Source organism: Perognathus longimembris, chromosome 11, assembly GCF_023159225.1.
Source record: "Perognathus longimembris pacificus isolate PPM17 chromosome 11, ASM2315922v1, whole genome shotgun sequence".
NCBI classification, from domain to species: domain Eukaryota; kingdom Metazoa; phylum Chordata; class Mammalia; order Rodentia; family Heteromyidae; genus Perognathus; species Perognathus longimembris.
Window position 1 is genome coordinate 27,982,868 of NC_063171.1, and position 17,203 is coordinate 28,000,070.

General features: G+C 36.3%; 1 protein-coding gene and 1 long non-coding RNA gene across 11 annotated transcripts in view; one reads left to right on the top strand and one right to left on the bottom strand.

Annotated features, from left to right (window-relative positions):
* Dnm3 (dynamin 3) overlaps nucleotides 1-17,203 on the bottom strand; it is a 492,945-nt gene that overhangs the window by 226,269 nt on the left and 249,473 nt on the right. The gene's annotated exons all lie outside the window — the stretch shown is intronic.
* LOC125360263 lies at nucleotides 1,510-10,405 on the top strand. The gene is made up of 2 exons (XR_007212670.1): nucleotides 1,510-4,845; nucleotides 6,477-10,405. It is a non-coding gene; the product is annotated as an uncharacterized LOC125360263 (long non-coding RNA).

Below are 17,203 nucleotides of genomic sequence, written 5' to 3' on the forward strand. Positions count from 1 at the left end.
AGTAATGGAAATTCTAGAAATAGGCAAAAACAAAATGTGCATTCATAAATGTATGTTTAAAAAAGCAATACTCTCGCAATCTTTGCCCTTGGTAAGCTTTTCCAAGGTTATAGAACTGGGTGCATTAAGTTTCTGAGTTAGAGCAGTTCTGATTTTACTTCTTTTTCAGTCACTGAAGGAAAATCCAACTCCCTTGGAATATTTCTGCTGTTTCACAGGCTTGTTATTATTCTCTGCCTAAAAGCACTGTACTCAGTGATGAGCAAGAAGCCATTTATTCCAAGTCAGACAAAGAAAGAAAAGTAGAAAGCTTTGCTACCAAGAATCTCCTGGTCCTTTGGTTCCCTAACAAAATAGGAGATACTGGAGGCAGTAGAACTGCATTGCCTCTAACAAAAAAAAAATTAAAAAAGAAAAAGTGCTAATCCATATAACACAAAGTCACAGTTAGTTTAAGTGGGGCTACCTTTCCTAATTTTCAATAAACTGAAGTCAATTAGATTTCTTTTTAATCTCAGTTACGAGCAAAGGAAGGAGAAAACAGAAAACAGTAAGAAAGGAAACACCTCACTTGGTTAGATCCTGCTTTTGAACACAAGATTGAGTGATGGCCACACAGGATGCATCCAGAAGATTAAAAGGCCAAAAATAAGCAAAGAACTATGACTGGTCCCCATATCCACATTTATTTCAGAAAGGAGTGTGACTTAGTGCTTTATTGTGTGCGTGTGTGTGTGTGTGTGTGTGTGTGTGTGTGTGTGTTGAAATCATGCTGTTTTCCATGTTGCTTTAGTTCTCAAATTATTAGCATAATGGAGACTTGACCAGAATTAAATGTTTGCTGTGCAGCTTTGGCTAACTCAATTGTCTCCTAAACTGTATATTACATGCTACTCAAACAAAATAGAAAGATACTGCCCCAGCCAGGTGCTGGTGGCTCAGGCTTATAATCCTAACTGTGCAGGAGACTGAGATCTGAGGACTGTGGTTCAAAGTCAGCCCAGACAAGGAAGTCTATGAGATTCTTCTCTCCAATTAACCACCAGAAAACTGGAACTGGTGCTGTGGCTCAAGTGGCAGAGCATTATCCTTGAGCAAAAGAGGTCAGGGACAGTGCCCAGGCCCTGAGTCCAAGGCCCAGGACTGGCAAAAAAAAAAAAAAAAGATACTGCCCCCATCTTCAACTATGGAGGGAAGAAATCCATGTAGCAAATGTGCAGGTAACAATTCAGTACAAACTATACAGCATCAGATAATTTTGATAGCAGGAAATCTGAATATTATAAACTGAAAAAAAATAATCTCAGAAGGCTGATGATATGCCTTTGTGTATGAAGTAGAATAATGTATTTTGCTGTTTTTTTCTATAATCATAAATTAATGTTCTTACCCTCCTTGAGTCTCGACTTAATCATCAATAAAATGATGAAAATAACATCATTATTATAGGAGATTATTATAAGGAAATAATATTCTGTAGGCAAAAGAATTTGTCATTTGTAAAGAGGCTATAAAATGACTGTTGAGAAAGTAGTTAAAAGGAATCACATAATTTAGCAAAGGAGAAAGAGTGAAGAACTTGAAATAGCCAATGATTAAATTTAGGTCCCTGTTATTGGAATTAATCTTGTACTAATCTGTGTACTCACTTTGTAACAAAATCACATTAAGGCTCCATAAATACTACCTGTGGTATGTATATCTGGGTATTACAAAATAATTTTCAAACATTCATAATCCTGCTCCTTTTACAGGACACGAAAGCAAACCTCAGTCCTGTTTCAATATGAAAATTTCTAAAGTCATAAACGTTTGCCTAGCTGGGGAATTGAGAACCAACAGAAATACTGTCTCCTTTCCATAGCATTTTAAAATAGAGCAAAGCTTCATAACTATCCAAAATGATTCATTGATTCACAGTCACTTTGATCCATAGCTTTTGAGCTGAACAAGTCAAATAACTTTAGTTCCTCAAAGTCAAGTCTTTGTCATGTCTGACTTTGCCAAGGCCCCAATACATTTCAAGATTCATCAGCTAACTCTAAGGACATGGTTCCAAATCAATGCCAAGGACTCTCCATTGCATGACTGGCTCCTCGGACTGAACTTGCTTACTAACTAACGTGCCTATAGTAAGGGAAGGCAGGACTCAGCTCTTTTTTCAGTTTGTGTACCTAGTTCTTGGAATTGGGAATATCACATGAGTAGCAAGAAAAAAAATAAATTCCTTACTTCCTGAACTACTTGGAAGAAAGAAAACATAATTTTGTCAACTGAAAGCCCAAGGAGGTGGGCATATATACTAAAAGGAAGCCAAAGAGGAGTAAAGATTTAAATCCTCTAGTTAAAACATTATAAAAAAAAAATCTCTTTCGTGCATAGACAGAACTACTTGGGAGGGTATAAATGTGTGAGGTGAGAGGAAATCATGGAATAGTCTCATCAGAACCACATATCCTTTGCCTTAACAAAATTTTTTCCATCAATATAAACAGAAGTGAGCTGAAGAAAGGCTTTCACTATTCATAGCAGAAACAGACTTACACCTGGAATGCTGGATTCCTAGAGGACCATTGTCTCATTGCCTCATGGCTCCTCAATGATGATTTAATGTGAGCAAACATCCAGTTATTTTAAGAAGGTTGGAGCTGGATTCCACATGTAATGAGACTAATAAGTTGTATTTAGTCACACTTACATTATTTCCAGTAACATGCAAGCAGTGTCTGGGAAAAAGGAAGGTGAGTCATATTGGACTTGCCCAAGCACTATGGAACTGGCCTAAAGATACCAGTAGGGAAACACAAAGACAGTGATAGAAAGTCATTCCATTGATTCTCATTGGTGATTTAAATCTCTGTGTGAGGTACATACCTAGTTAATAGTGCTAATCTCTATTCCACCATACACTTCTAAATAACTCATTTCTGTCTTCTTTAACCTTCCTCACCAGGTAACCTAGTCTTGTAATCACTTTTGAATTCTCAGTGTTACGTTCATTTAAGGAATGAAAAGTGAGTAGAGTACTTTTAAGGTAGTTCTCATATGAAACGTTTTGAAAACTGCAATCTAACGTATAAAAACAAGATGTCTTTTTTAGCTGATAAAAATTATTGCAGAAAGCTAGCCAAAATGAATTGCTTTGGCTATAATTCTTCAAACAATACTAAGTTTCTTTATTTGGTTAGTTAAATTTGCAAGCTACCTAAAATTTCCCACATTATTATCTCAAGAAGACAAATTGATAGCTTTTTTATTTAGACAACTCTCAATATCAATGCAAATCCTATGGAGGAAAAGCAATTTCTATTTCAGAGCAATTTCTATTCAGGATATTCAACAGTGTACTTAACAGGGGAAGAGAATAGATGCTGTGTGCTGGTATCTTATAACCTTTGGTCAAGCAGTACTGGGAAATTTCAACAGACTTACTTAACCAGAGATAAAACTAAGCAGCAAAATGTCCTGCAAATAAAAACGAAAGAATTAAAACAGAATGAGGAGTTATCCGCAACAAACAATACTATATACCTAACATCCTAGATCAAGCAGAAGGGATTTGTTAGGAGACCAGAGTCGGCCCCTGCTTTGTGGGTGCTGTAAATGAACACTTAGAAGTTTCTTTAGGTAAAGATATAGGCACAGTTCTCAGAAAGCCAGCCAAAATAGCTAAGGGAAAGGAGGAAGGCCACATGTGGAACTAATTACTCATGCAGAGGCCATGACAAAGAACATTTCTCCAGACTTTTCATGGAGGCTTCACTTTCAGGAAGTTGCTATAATTACTGCTCAAGTCTAGAGTAGCCTGCAAGCCGCTGAAAGATCCAGCAAAGGAGGAGGAGGGCAAGAGAGAAAAGGGGGGGGGGGCTGAGGAGAGGAAATAAAAACAGCTTATCTGCTTTTTGACTAGTGAAATACCAGAAAATAAAGTACCACAGGAAAGCTTTGGGATGAAAAAAAAAAGGGGGGTATCCAAATGCACTCAGCCTTCCAGGGTTGTACTTTTTGTTCACTGTTTTATCTACTCTCTATCTTCAAATGACTTCTCTAGCCTGGATGGGACAGCAAATTTGTACTTGTCTTAACTCACTTTCGGTTGGCCACAGCAGAACTGTACATCTTGACTTTTTTTTTTTTTTTTTTTTTACAGCTTTTCCATACTGGGGCCCACTTCCTGCCCAGTTGAGGAAAAAAATCTGGCCTGAAGATGAAATGACTGCTTAACATTACACGAAAACATCTGGTACCATTTTATGCACAGACCCATGTCTGAGAGCAGGCGATTCCAGCGGTCTCTCCAGCGGCACAGCGCATACCCCGACCTCCCCAGGGTGACATCATCCCATATATGGACTCTCCAGCCCAGCCCTCCCCCTTTTCCTGGTCCTAAATTCATTGCCAGATCCCTAGTCTGCAGCAAATGTGCCACGTCAAGACGGGAAATCACAGCCTTGAGTGTGTGGCTCAGTCGGTGCAGAAGAATTCAGGGGGGAAGCCGGTTCAACCTGGATGCAGAGGAAGGCAGGCTCTTCCCCAGGACCAGGAGAGGAGTTTCAGGACTTCGATGGAAGCTTCTGGAGATCCTGCTCCGTCGCCCCAGTGTTCAGACTACCTGTTCAGGACAATGCCGTTGTACAGTAGTCTGCACATTGGTTAGACTGGGCATGGGATAGCAACGCCATGGACTGCTGGGGACAAGATTTGCTGTTTCCTGGGAGAATATATTTGTTTGCTCCTTTGTTGAATCTCATATCCAGTGTTTTTCTTCACAGGTTTTGCCCACTAGGGACCAAGAAACTCTCGAGGTCACCGCTGAGAAAGGACGGCTCAAGGGAAGACGGGCGGGTAAGGCCTTGGTGACTGCCCACCTAGTCCCTGACCCCGGGAACTGGTAGGGAGCATGGGATTTGCATGAACATGTGAGAGAAACAGAGCTTTATGTGTGATGCTTACCCATGTATGTAATTGTCAAAGAGCTCTGGCTGTGATTTACTAATGAGTTTTTGATTTGTAAAGGCTGATATGATCATTCAAGTACTCTCTAATAGGTCTCCCCACTTCAGAATGGAGTACGTAAAAAAAAAAAAAAGACAACAAAAAACAAAAACAAAACCCACTCCGGACACTTGAGAATCCTAAATGAGACTGGTTTTTGATCTGTTGAAAGTAATAATTCAAATGACTAAGCACTTGTGTGAATGAGCACTATGTGTGTAATTTCTAATGACTGCGCATTTTGTCCTAAAGAATAACTGCTACTTTCAAAATTCCATATGAATAGAACTTTTCAAGATATTTACTTATGCGGCATAAATACCAGGAATAATAGTGCTTAACAAAGAAGAGCTTGCCGAGTTTTACCCTCCAGACAATGCAAATGGGACTTTGCCTGGAGATGAACACCAACCCACAACTTGGCAACTGCAGAAATCAGGGAAGAGAAACCTCTATCTTTAGATATTGCGACATGTAGATACCTCTCTACTCATTTTAATTTAAATTTTTAAAATTCAAGAGTGATTGATAATTGATCAGCTGAGTCTTCTTTTCCATTTTACAAGGCTTTTTTCTTCTCTAGCATTTAAGATGTTAAGGTACTTTGTCTAAAAACCCACTGATAAAAAAGGAATTTGTAAACTAATGCAAGAGTTTTCTTTGGTCAGTTTCCAGCTTTCCTGGAGGTGAAGGCCGGTGGGAAGGGGGGGAGGAAGGAGGAGAGAAGAAAGCCCTTAAGCTGAATGAAATTCTGATAGAGAAAATAATACACAAGTCTAGGTTACAATGTGATCTGTACTGAGCTTCAGAGGTGGGTCTCTTAAAGAAAGTTTTGGGGAAAAAAAAAAGTTACTGCTTCACTTCTAGCTCTCTCACCACTAATGTCTACCCCAAAACAATTCTGTATAATGAAAACATCCACTCTGCTTATAGGCTTTTGTGGAAAAGGAGCGTTGGCGCCTTTGTCTTATTTAAATACTTTTCAAATTCTTTTCTAAGTTGTACATTTTCCAGTAGTCTAAGCTAGCACGATTTTATTACAAATGGCTTCCCTGAATGTCTCCTTACTATTTATGTTTTATCTAAAAGCCACTCAGCTAAACTATAAATGCCAAGGAGACATGAAGCTTTTTTCACCAAAACAATATAGCAAATTCATCCTCTTAATTTCTGAGTTTAATACTAATTGATTTTTAATCTATAGTTTCTTTTACATAGAAAAAAATTTTTAAATTCTAATTAATAGCAGCTTATTTTTTTTAAAGAAATGTATTTTTAACTCACTGATACTCTTACTAAAGAATATGGGTAGCTACAAAGTACTTTGGCAATGTGTGTCAAAATTTGTGTATTTTTTCTTGAAATGACTGAAATTCATAACGTTCTTTCATTTGATATGTATTTAATTTACTTCCTATTAAATGTCATTTTTGTTTAAAAGGAACTCACCCCTATTGTCTTGTACCCATTTCCTTCTCAAGGGATGAGTTTTACTCAGGAGATGAACAGTACATAAAAGTGTCATTGGCGTGAGTCCAGGAGTAGAAATACAAAAATATACCCCACCAAGAGGTAACCAAGAATTCGTTATAACATGTTCCATGGAGATCTAAAAACCCATCTTCGAGACAAACTTTAAACACAGAGACAGGAAGTATTCTTAACTTTAAGGTACAGGAACGAAATTAAAAATCAGAGTTAAAGGATTTATGAACCTCTGCTGAATGAAAGTGCAATAGTAGTCTCTGTGCTGGGTACACACAAGGATACATAAATAATTATAAAAATGCAATGTCTACATCTGGGGTAATTAGAATAATGCTTAATTTTATTTTGTTATTACTTGATAAGGTGACACACAAATATTTTAGGAATCATGGAATTAATTCCAGAAGAAAGTAGCCCAAGTGAAGATCTTCAACTAAAATTGCCTCTGGGTATAATGATAGGTGTAAGTATTAAAATTAAAACACTGTTATGGGGTCATAAAGAGAAAGCTGTTTGCTGTTTGTATCCAAATTGCATTTCATGGAGATTTCATACTTATTTTTCTTGTGGATGATGGGTAAATTAGACTAGGCACTGGGTTAAAAGCATGTTTTCAGCCGTCTAAGAGAAAGAAAATTCAGAGCCTTCGCTTTCAACACCATCATTCTGTAACTGGAAGAAGATGAATACAAAACAGCCCATTTAAATTAAACAAATCTATTGTTTTTAAGCCATAGAACTGAAACTCAAAGAAAGTTTGTTTATGATGGGACTAAGTTTCACACTGATAGATTTCCTATAATGAGTCAATAATTTTACAACTATCTTTCCTAAGCTTTTGGCCCAGATAATATGTTTATGTTTTTCAAAAACCAAAATATACTATCTTCCACCTCCCCCTCACCTCTAGCCTACAGACCACCCAAGTGTTTCTCTTTGTGGGAAAGTGTTTAGGCATAAAAATCCTAATTGGAAAAAAAAAAACCAACTTCTCTCTTTCCTTCTTTTTTTTTCTTTTGTGGAAGCCTTAAGTTGTTGTAGAACCTAAAAAGAAAGTATTTGGTAAAGTTTAATAAGTCCCCCGTCCATAAATATCCATCTCCATCGAAGCTAAAACTCTTATCTAGAAAGGATTTGCTCTTTAAAATAAATTTTACACTGTTCTAAGGGGAATAGCCCAAACAACCCAATAATAACCATGGGTCTATCTATAACCTAGAAATCCCAGCTTAAAATAACTAGGTCAGGCTCTAACCTGAGACAGGAAATTCCTAAGACTGAAACTTTCTTCCTTTAAATCTCTTTTTGCTTTCTTATCCTGAAAGTTATATAGATATAAACAACTCATCTTATTAACAGTTTTTAAATCATTTTTAATAAACAGGGATAATGAAGTAAATGAAGGGAGACTATTAAATCTTCATTTTGAATTTTCTGAATTACTGTCATACTCAGTTTTTGGAGTTGGCTAAGTTCAATTTACAAGAGATTTAGAGGATAATTCTTTTCTTGCATTTCATTTTGAAGGAATAAAAGATAAAAATGAAAAAAGGTATGTGGATGTTAAAATATAGTATTATAAAAATGCAATAGCTCTTTCATATGTACTTTGACTCAAGTTTTAAATGATAATAAAATATTATTCACCTTATAGTTTGAGAGATAAGAAAACTAATCTCGATTTATATCCTTAGTCTCTTCTTATTTCTTAACAAGAAAAAGACCAATTCAACATAACTATTTATTGTAACTATATTTTTAAAATAAGAATTATAAACTGTCCAAAATTTTAAGAGTTGAATATGCTTCCCTCCGCCCCCATTTTTCAGCAAGACTTTTTCTCCACTAAAAAAAAAAAAAAAAAAAAAAAAGCTTAGTGTTTTTCAGGCTCAAAATATTTTGGATACTTTGTTTTATATTAAAGGGCAATATATGAACTCACAAACATTTCTTTTTATTTTTTCAGGTTGCATGCATCATTCCTTTAATTGAACAGAGTAATAAACTGGATCAAATTATTTATGGGGAGAGGGAAAACTATACAAGCTATATAGTACTTGTTCATTTCTAATAGTGTATCCATGTGAGTCATTCCATAATATTTTCTGCTGGAATGAGTGTAGTACCAACAATGTAGTACTTCAAGTATTTTATACCCTCTATCCTTGTAATTATTTAATTAGTAGCCAAGTTTATTGAAGGTTTTGATTCTCCTGAGGGGAAAAAGGTCTTTTACTCTGAAGTGATGTTCAGAACAGATTATTTATTATCTTGTAATTAAATAAACCCAGAAAATTGCATGGATCAATTCTTTGTTTAAATTTTTTACACAATAACTTCATAAGACTTCATATGTGTAGTCCAATGCTATTTTCCCTGTCTCTAAGCCTATTATTCTCCTTATGAAATTTTTATTTGCTATTTTTCTTCAAATTTCACAATTAAAGGTAAATAACAAAGGACTTATTTTATTTAAAGTTCCTTTAAAATACTCCTAAATATTTTCATTGGATAATATTGTGTATTTTGGTAGATTTTAAAGAAATCCCACTTCTTAGAATTGCAATTCTGGATAGTCTGGATTTTAAAAGGGAATGGAAACTATTAAATACCTCTACAGTGTGAACTGCTCCTTGATATTAAAAGAGCCAAAAAGTCTTAACTCACCAGGGTTATATTTTATATCTATATATTCTAGCCTCTATAAGTCATAAGGTTTTGAATTTGGGAGTGTGAAATGAACTTTCATTCCCTGTGTATAGAGGACTACTTTGTAACTATATTTCACTAACAATGTCCAAAATATAGCCTGACCATCACCATAGATAAGAGCTTCTTGGATTCTACCTTAGATTGATGGCATGGCCCTCTAGTTAATTAAGAGAGACATAAAGCTCAGTGCCTTTTATTTGATTCTCATATCCATACTTAGAAACTTTTCATTTCAAAAGAAGATGAAAATTTTAAATAAATTCCTGTTGTTCAAAAATGTATTGGCTAAAAAAACAAATACATTTCCTTGCAAAAATTCCATTATCAAAGCATCAAATACCAAAGTCCACTTATAGTGTTACCAAATACATTAAACTCATGAATTAGTTTAAAAATGGCTGTTGTTAACATGTAAATGATATTATCTTCCTCTATGGGCATGCTGAGGGTACTTACTGACTACAAGAAAACATGCAAAACTATCATCTTTATCTTGAATGCCAGTATTAAAATATGCATAGTTTGGGGGAAGAGGAAAGCTATCTGGTTTAATTAGTCTGAACTCTGACTGTATGTGGGCTAGTAATAACAGGAACTGGAATTAAAAATAAACCTTGTGTTTAAACTTTTTTCCCTTAAAATCTTAATGTGAGTATTCTCTTTTGTCAGTTTTCCATGTTAGCACATTTGGAACAAATGTATAAGTGTACTTTTTGAATAAAGTCAAAAGTCTAACTTGTTTTTAGTTCTATAATGTTTGAATGTTTAAATCTATTGTGTGTTTTTCTCCCTTTCCTCTTCCCCTCCCAAATCACCAAATCTGGAAAACAGGCTGATTGTGTCTGTCCATGAGCAAAGGAAACCTGAAGGACCCAAGGGCCTGGCTGGACAGAGTTGTCATGTGTCTGCCTGTCTACACTTGCTGTGCAGAACATCCGCTCACCTGTACAGCAGGCACAGACAGGCAGTCACATGACAACCCAGCCTGAGTGACAACCAGCCAATGAGAGAAAGCAGCCCTCACACCATAGCATCTACACCAAGAGCTACAACCAAAATGAAGGGCTTGGGGCCTGGTGTTTTCAACTGTTTGCTTATCAATACTAATTCATATGTATCATTATTTTATTTTGATTCAAACTATTAAAACCCATCCAAAGTAAAGTGAGTGGTGCCTATGAAATATAATAAAACCCATTTCTCAAAATGTTCCTGTGCTTTCTATACTTGTTTTCCTAATAATTGTTGTCAGAAAATCACTACCCTTGATGATTATTATATACATCTTTGCCACGTTCTATGAAAAACATAAAAAATCAATAATACAAAAAATAAAACAGTCTGATGCTTGAAAAGGAATAAATTATTCTAACAGTTCTCACCTATAAACTAGGAACAGTTTTCTGCATTGTGACTTCTTCAATGGAGAGGAGTCATGAAGAGAATGAGGAGAAAATAATATTCTGGATGTCAAATATTTTGAGTTAAGGAACTCTTAAGTGTCTGGTCAAGGTAAAACACAGTTAAAATATCCCCCCCAAAAAAATTTTTCAAATTAAAACAATAGTTTCTCTCCTTTTCATAAGTGGAATGTGGAAATTGAAACTTTAGAATTTGTAAGTGTCATGACATACATAGATATGTATCTATGTCAATATTCAGTTAGGAAGAGATTTACACTATATTTATGGAGTCAGTTTGTTTATTCAGAATACTTGCTTCCATTCACGTAAATATTCATGCTCTTGACATGTGCAAAGGTTTCAGAGTTTTCAGAAGTATAAGGAAAGTAGTTATTGAGTGAGCATTGCATCTTTTACCCTGTTTCTGGAAGGAATATCAGAACTTCAGTTTACATGTTGTTAAGTGGAGTAAAACAGTCAGGGATGCTTTTGTACAATGGGTATTTCAACTTCAAAGGTAAAATGTGGGAAGATGGGTATATTTAGAACCTTATCAGCTTTGCTTTGGTTCATATTTTTTTAATTTGCAGCTCTTAAAATTAATTTTTATATTTCTTAGATTTTAATCAAGTTTTAAAAATGTAATCCATGGCCTTACTATTTTTTTTCAATTAGTAATTCAATGTTTTCATATACATGTCTTGAAAAGTGCATGTCTTGAAGTGAAAGCAAATTATTTTCCTTTCAGATAACGCACTTTAAAAGGAAAGAGGTAACAAGTTCAATAAGAAAAGTATGCACTGCCTTATGTATGAAACTTAATCCCTCTGTACAGCACGTAGACAATAAACAAATGAAAAAAAAAGAACCCCCCCCCCACAAAAAAAAAGAATTCACCCAGGCTAAGAGCCCAATAAGCTTCCAAACTCCTGTTGTTTTTTTAGTATTTAAACCAAACCTAAGAGTATGTGTTCTTGAAGATAGAAAACAACAAACACCAACAAAAACCCTGAAGGATGGGCAAATTTATGACACAAAAATATGATTAAAGCTAAATGTCTCACACTTAAATAATCGGACCTATAGAAATATGTGGACCAAAATCTACTTCTGCTTTGCAAGATTTGGTGTGCTAAGCCTTGAAGTCCCATGCCTAGCCAAGTCTCAAACAATACTCTTCACAAGGTGCAAAATATAAGCAGGAAGACAACGTAAAAATATCTCATATTTACATAGTCCCACCCAATTTTAAAAGCTCTGTAGGACCTGCAGCTCACACTGCCTTAAGAGTTCACGTATGGAATCATTCTATTTCATCTGCAAGGGGGGCCCAGCAAAGTGTTTGAGATTTCTCCCAGCACAGATTTAAGGAGCCTGCTATAGAACACCCAACTAATAGAGAAAGCTCAGGGGTCAGTAGAGTTACCTAAAGTGAAGCCCTCCAGGATAACATTTCCAGTATTTTTTAAAATATAAAACATGAGGTTAGCATTTTGTAAAAAACAATTTTCACTCAGCTCTCAAAAAATCTTGCAAGAATGTTTGACATGATAAAACATGTGAAATGTTTTACATGACAAATTCATTGAATGAGCCACATTTAAACTTATATTCTAGAAAAAGGGCAAAGAAAAACTTGAATAGGAAGTAGAAACTTAAATAGGACCAACAGTGTATGTAGGAGAATGAGTTTGGAACTAAAAGTATTTTTTTTAATAAATTTGAAATCGCATTGCCATGATAGTTTATTAAAGATCACTTTTTTCAAGATTGTAAATTTTTTTTGTTAAGGCCAGAATGTGGAAATGCTTGCATGGAATACTCCCACATTGAAAGGAAAAATGTAATATATTTTGTATATGTACAAATACACACACAACTAACAGCATGAGGAATTCTCAGTTATATACATGTACTTACATTTGGTCTTTACCTTTCCTTTGTAAAAATACCTAACTTTTGGCAGTCAGACATTTCAATAAGGAGTGTGAACAGTATTCCTAGGGTCTAGGCTGGCTTGTTCCATCACAGGGAGCACCTAGGTCTGTCAGAAACATGCTCAGTCTTGAAAGTATACATAACAATGAAAAGGGCAGTGCTGGGAATGTGGCTTTTGTGGTACAGTGCTTGCCTAACACACACGAAGCTCCAGGTTCGATCCTCAGTACCACATAAACAAAAAAGGCTGGAAGTTGTGCTGTGGCTCAAGTGGTAGGGTGCTAGCCTTCAGCAAAAGAAGCTCAAGACCCAGGACTGTTCCATGCCCCCACCCCACAAAAAAAAAAAAAGAAAGAAAAGAGCATTTCCTACAGATTTCTGGGAAGTCAAGGTCTCCTAACTTTGTCTATGAAGGGAGAGAACTGTCATTTTGTTTCCTATTATCAAAGAAAAATTTGTCATCAGTTACAGTTATACAATAAAAACAGTACTAAATAAATATCCCTATAAGGGAATTATATAATCTCTTTATCAAGCTATCCAAACATTTCAATCCACAAAAATGAAGCCTGTAATTTTTTTTATAGAGTCCAAAGAATGTTCTTATTTCGATTCAGATGTTGGATGTTCTTCAACAGTGTAAGGTTAGTATATTTCCTTTGGAACTTTTTCCGTTACATTACTCTACTTTCCTAGGAGTATGCCATTATGATTTTAATCTGAATACTGGGCTACATAAGTAGAATGCTGACAAACTGTTCTTATTGTGTATAATCTAGCTGTACTTTGGCTTCAGATATTTTAACTAGTAAAATTTGCACATTTATGCATTTTAATTTGCTGATATTAAGGAAAAGCCTCTTTCTCCTTGCATCAGAGTATCCTAGACTTGTAAAGTTTACACTTCAGATATGTTTTATTTATTTGTTTATTTATTTAGTCAGTCCTGGGTCTTGAATTCAGAGCCTGGGCACTGTCCCTGAGCTTCTTTTGCTCAAGGATAGCACTCTACCACTTGAGCCACAGCATCACTTCTAGATTTTTCTGTTTATGTGGTGCTGAGGAATCGAACCCAGGGCTTCATGCATGCTAACGCCAGCACTCTACCACTAAGCCACATTCCTGGCCCAGAAATATTTTAAAGAAAGGTCATTAACTTTTCAAATTCTGATGTAAATATGTTAACATAAAATTATCAGGACTAAAGACTGCTTTTTCCTAAATTTCCAATAACTGTATGATATATACTTATGTGTGAAAATAACCACTGAAATTTTTTTTGCTTAAATAATCTTCAATCCAGGAAACTACATTTTTTTCAGAAGAGGGAAAAAAGTCATTAATCTTCAATTATGAAAGTTAGCAACTAAAGCACTATGCTATGACATAGTGAATTGTGACATAGTCTTATATTCATTCACTTTCTGGCTCACTAATACCTTTACTAGTCAATATTTAACTAGTGCCTCCTTTCAGTGTCCTGTTCACTGTGGGAAGAATGTAAACTAATTCACAGCGCCTGCTCCTGTAAAAATCTCAGTCTGATCACATGACTCCCAGTTTAAAAACTTGAAGAAGTCTTTATCACTCTTAACACTCAAGCCCTTCCATCTTTAGCGTCCCATTCTCTCAGCTCTAGTCACTCTGGGATAAATCCTATTCCTTACATTCATGAGGCTGGATCCTGACAAGTACATTCACATAAGCCTTCTCGGATCACTCAACCTGAAGTCCTCCCAGCCTCTGACACTCCATCCCACCCAGACAAGCTGTCTATCAAGCACAATGTTGGCTTTATTTCGTTACCTATAATCAGCATCTGATAGGGTTTTGCTATTAGTTTGTGTGGGTTTTTTTTTCTATTGGGAATATACATTCTCCTTAGGGCAAGTACCATGGATTGTCTACTAACAATTGTATCTTCAGTGATTAGGACAGTGCCCACTATATAACTGGAGCTCAGAAAATGCAAGTTAGAAAATGTTTTGGTGATGAAGAACAGTGCTGACACTTAGCAACTGGCTGAGTCCTTTATTTTCTTTGAATCTCAAAAAATGGAGAATGTAAACCAAATATTGTTTGGTTGCTGCTTGGAAAACTATAAATTCAGTGTTAACCATTATGATGTTCATCATAGGGAACAGCAATGAGATAGAAAGTTGGCCTTATGGATTTAATTAAGCAGGATAGGCAGATAGGGAAAAGATGCTATTTACACCCACAACTACTAACCTGAAAGCTTCTTAGTACATGAAAAAAAATGTGTTTTTTGGTTTGACTGAACATATTCACCAGTTTAGGTGAACCTCGGTGAAGACTAGACTAGATGATACCAGATAAGTATATTTTTAGTATATAAAATGAGATGATGTATGCATATGTATACATAAATATAAATATGTATGTTATATATATATACAAAAACATGCACACACATATATTTACAAATACACATACATGTGTATATATATTGTATATATAATCTTACACATACATGCAAAATTAGAATAAGGGGAACTCTGGCTTTGAGATGTTCTCGTTTCATAGCACTGAGCAGGGTGAAAAGACAAAAGCTGATGTACTGTTCTTAGGTGGGCCAAAATTGGTCAAAGCTGCCAGAGAAAGACCCATATGGGTATACATTGACTAAGAACTGCTATGCAGGTGGCAAACAATATCCTAATTGAGGTTGTTTGAATTGATCTATTTCTTCTCCAAATCTTCAGGAAAGCCAAGTACTACAAATAAACCTTGCTATTGTTTTGAATGAAATCAAGAATGTCAAATGCCATCATCTTAGATCATAAGTGTCTGTGTCCAAGCTATGTCTTGGCCCCCACAATCAGCAACCTTTTTAACTGCTTGCTCTATAGGCCCGGAAATGTGCACACTGGCAATGTGAACCAAGGGAGATGAACCAGAAATGGGCCATGCAACCCCTGCAATGTGACTGTCAACATTCATGAGTAAGATTCCAGGTCCAGGGTCTTGACATATTAGCCTTGTGGACTAGTAGGGTATTGCTAAAGTGGCAGATCGTTTCCCTAACAAGCACAAAGCAGTGACACTGAGTTCAATCCCAAATACTGTATACATAAATTAATTAATTAATTTTAAAAACAGGAGAACTCATAGGCTGGAGGGTAGAAAGCATAAAAAGAATTCTCGTTGAGGAAGTAGGATCTGAGTTCCCTCTCTTTTGGAACTCCCTCAGCTCTTTAAGAAATCCACCTCCCATATATCTAATTCCCCAACATAAGATGGCCGCAGTCTGGAAAGACCTGAGTCATAGAAGGACACTGTAGGAGACTGGGGTGTCATTTCCAATGACAAGAATAACTATGCCAGTATGAAACCAAGAACATTTAATAACACTTGGCTTCTCAGAGACTCCAAGGTCCCTTTGAGGTGACTTTGTCCACAAAGGGCCCTTTCCAATAAAGTATTACGTCTTAGGAGGGAAGTGACTTCATATACACTAATACAGTTAAACCCACCACCAGTGCCTCCCTCTTTCCATGGCACCAGGAACATGGCCTACAAGGTCTCCCTTTTTCAATAAATGTCATCCTGAAAACCAGTCTGACCTACTCTTTCATGATCACATCACATAAAACATTTGTTTTACCACCACCATCTTTCAGCCATGTTACCAGTTACTTCTGAAATGTCTTCCCCATCTCTGGTCATCCCCCTTTCAATCCATCCTCCATACCTCTACTAGGACATGGCCTGGTCAATCCCCTTCCAGAGCTCCTCACTACCTTGTACGGTGGCTCACCACCTTTTATGTGCATAGCAGAGATGATAAGTATGATTACCAGAAGAAAATGGGTTAAAATGTTAAATTAAAATGTTAAAATGGGTTAAAAGTGCCAAGCTTGGGAAAGCTGTAAATATCATACACACACACACACACACACACACACACACACACATTCACTGTCTATAGAAGGAAGGTATTCCCACTAAAAGTGTTCTCTTCTCACTTACAGAAGACAAGGCCCTTATTTGTCTCTAAGTTCCATACTTCTGCTTGGCAATTTGCTTGGTATTACATCGTACCTTTCACTTTATCTTTACTTTGAGGAGAGCTATGTCTTTCTCTATCCACCACATTAAGACCCCAACTCAGCACAAGACTGACAGACATCAATACAATAAGGCATACTTGAAGATCTAACAAGAATGAAAAGGCAAAGGTTTGAAGAATCACCAATGCAGCGCTGGGCATTCCTCTCTAGGCAACAACCACTTAGTAGTGGATCACTTACCACAAGATGTAGTTTCCAACTCTCCAACTGCTTCTCCATACCATCCCTCTTTACACCCAGGCATATTTCCCATCATCCTTCTCAGGGATCCCTGCTTATTCCTTTCTTTTTTTTTTGCCAGTCTTGGGACTTGGGAATCAGGACCTAAGCACTATCCTAACCGTTAAGCACTGGCTTCTTTTTGCTCAAGGCTAGCACTCTACCTCTTGAGCCACAATGCCACTTCTGGCTTTTTCTGTTTATGTGGTGCTGAAAAATCGAACCCAGGGCTTCATGAATGCTAGGTAAGTGCTCTACCACTAAGCCACATTCCAAGCCCCTGCTTATTCCTTTCATCAGTAGCTGTTCATACAGTAAATGCCAAGCACCTTTCATTCACTTGGCACCAGGTAC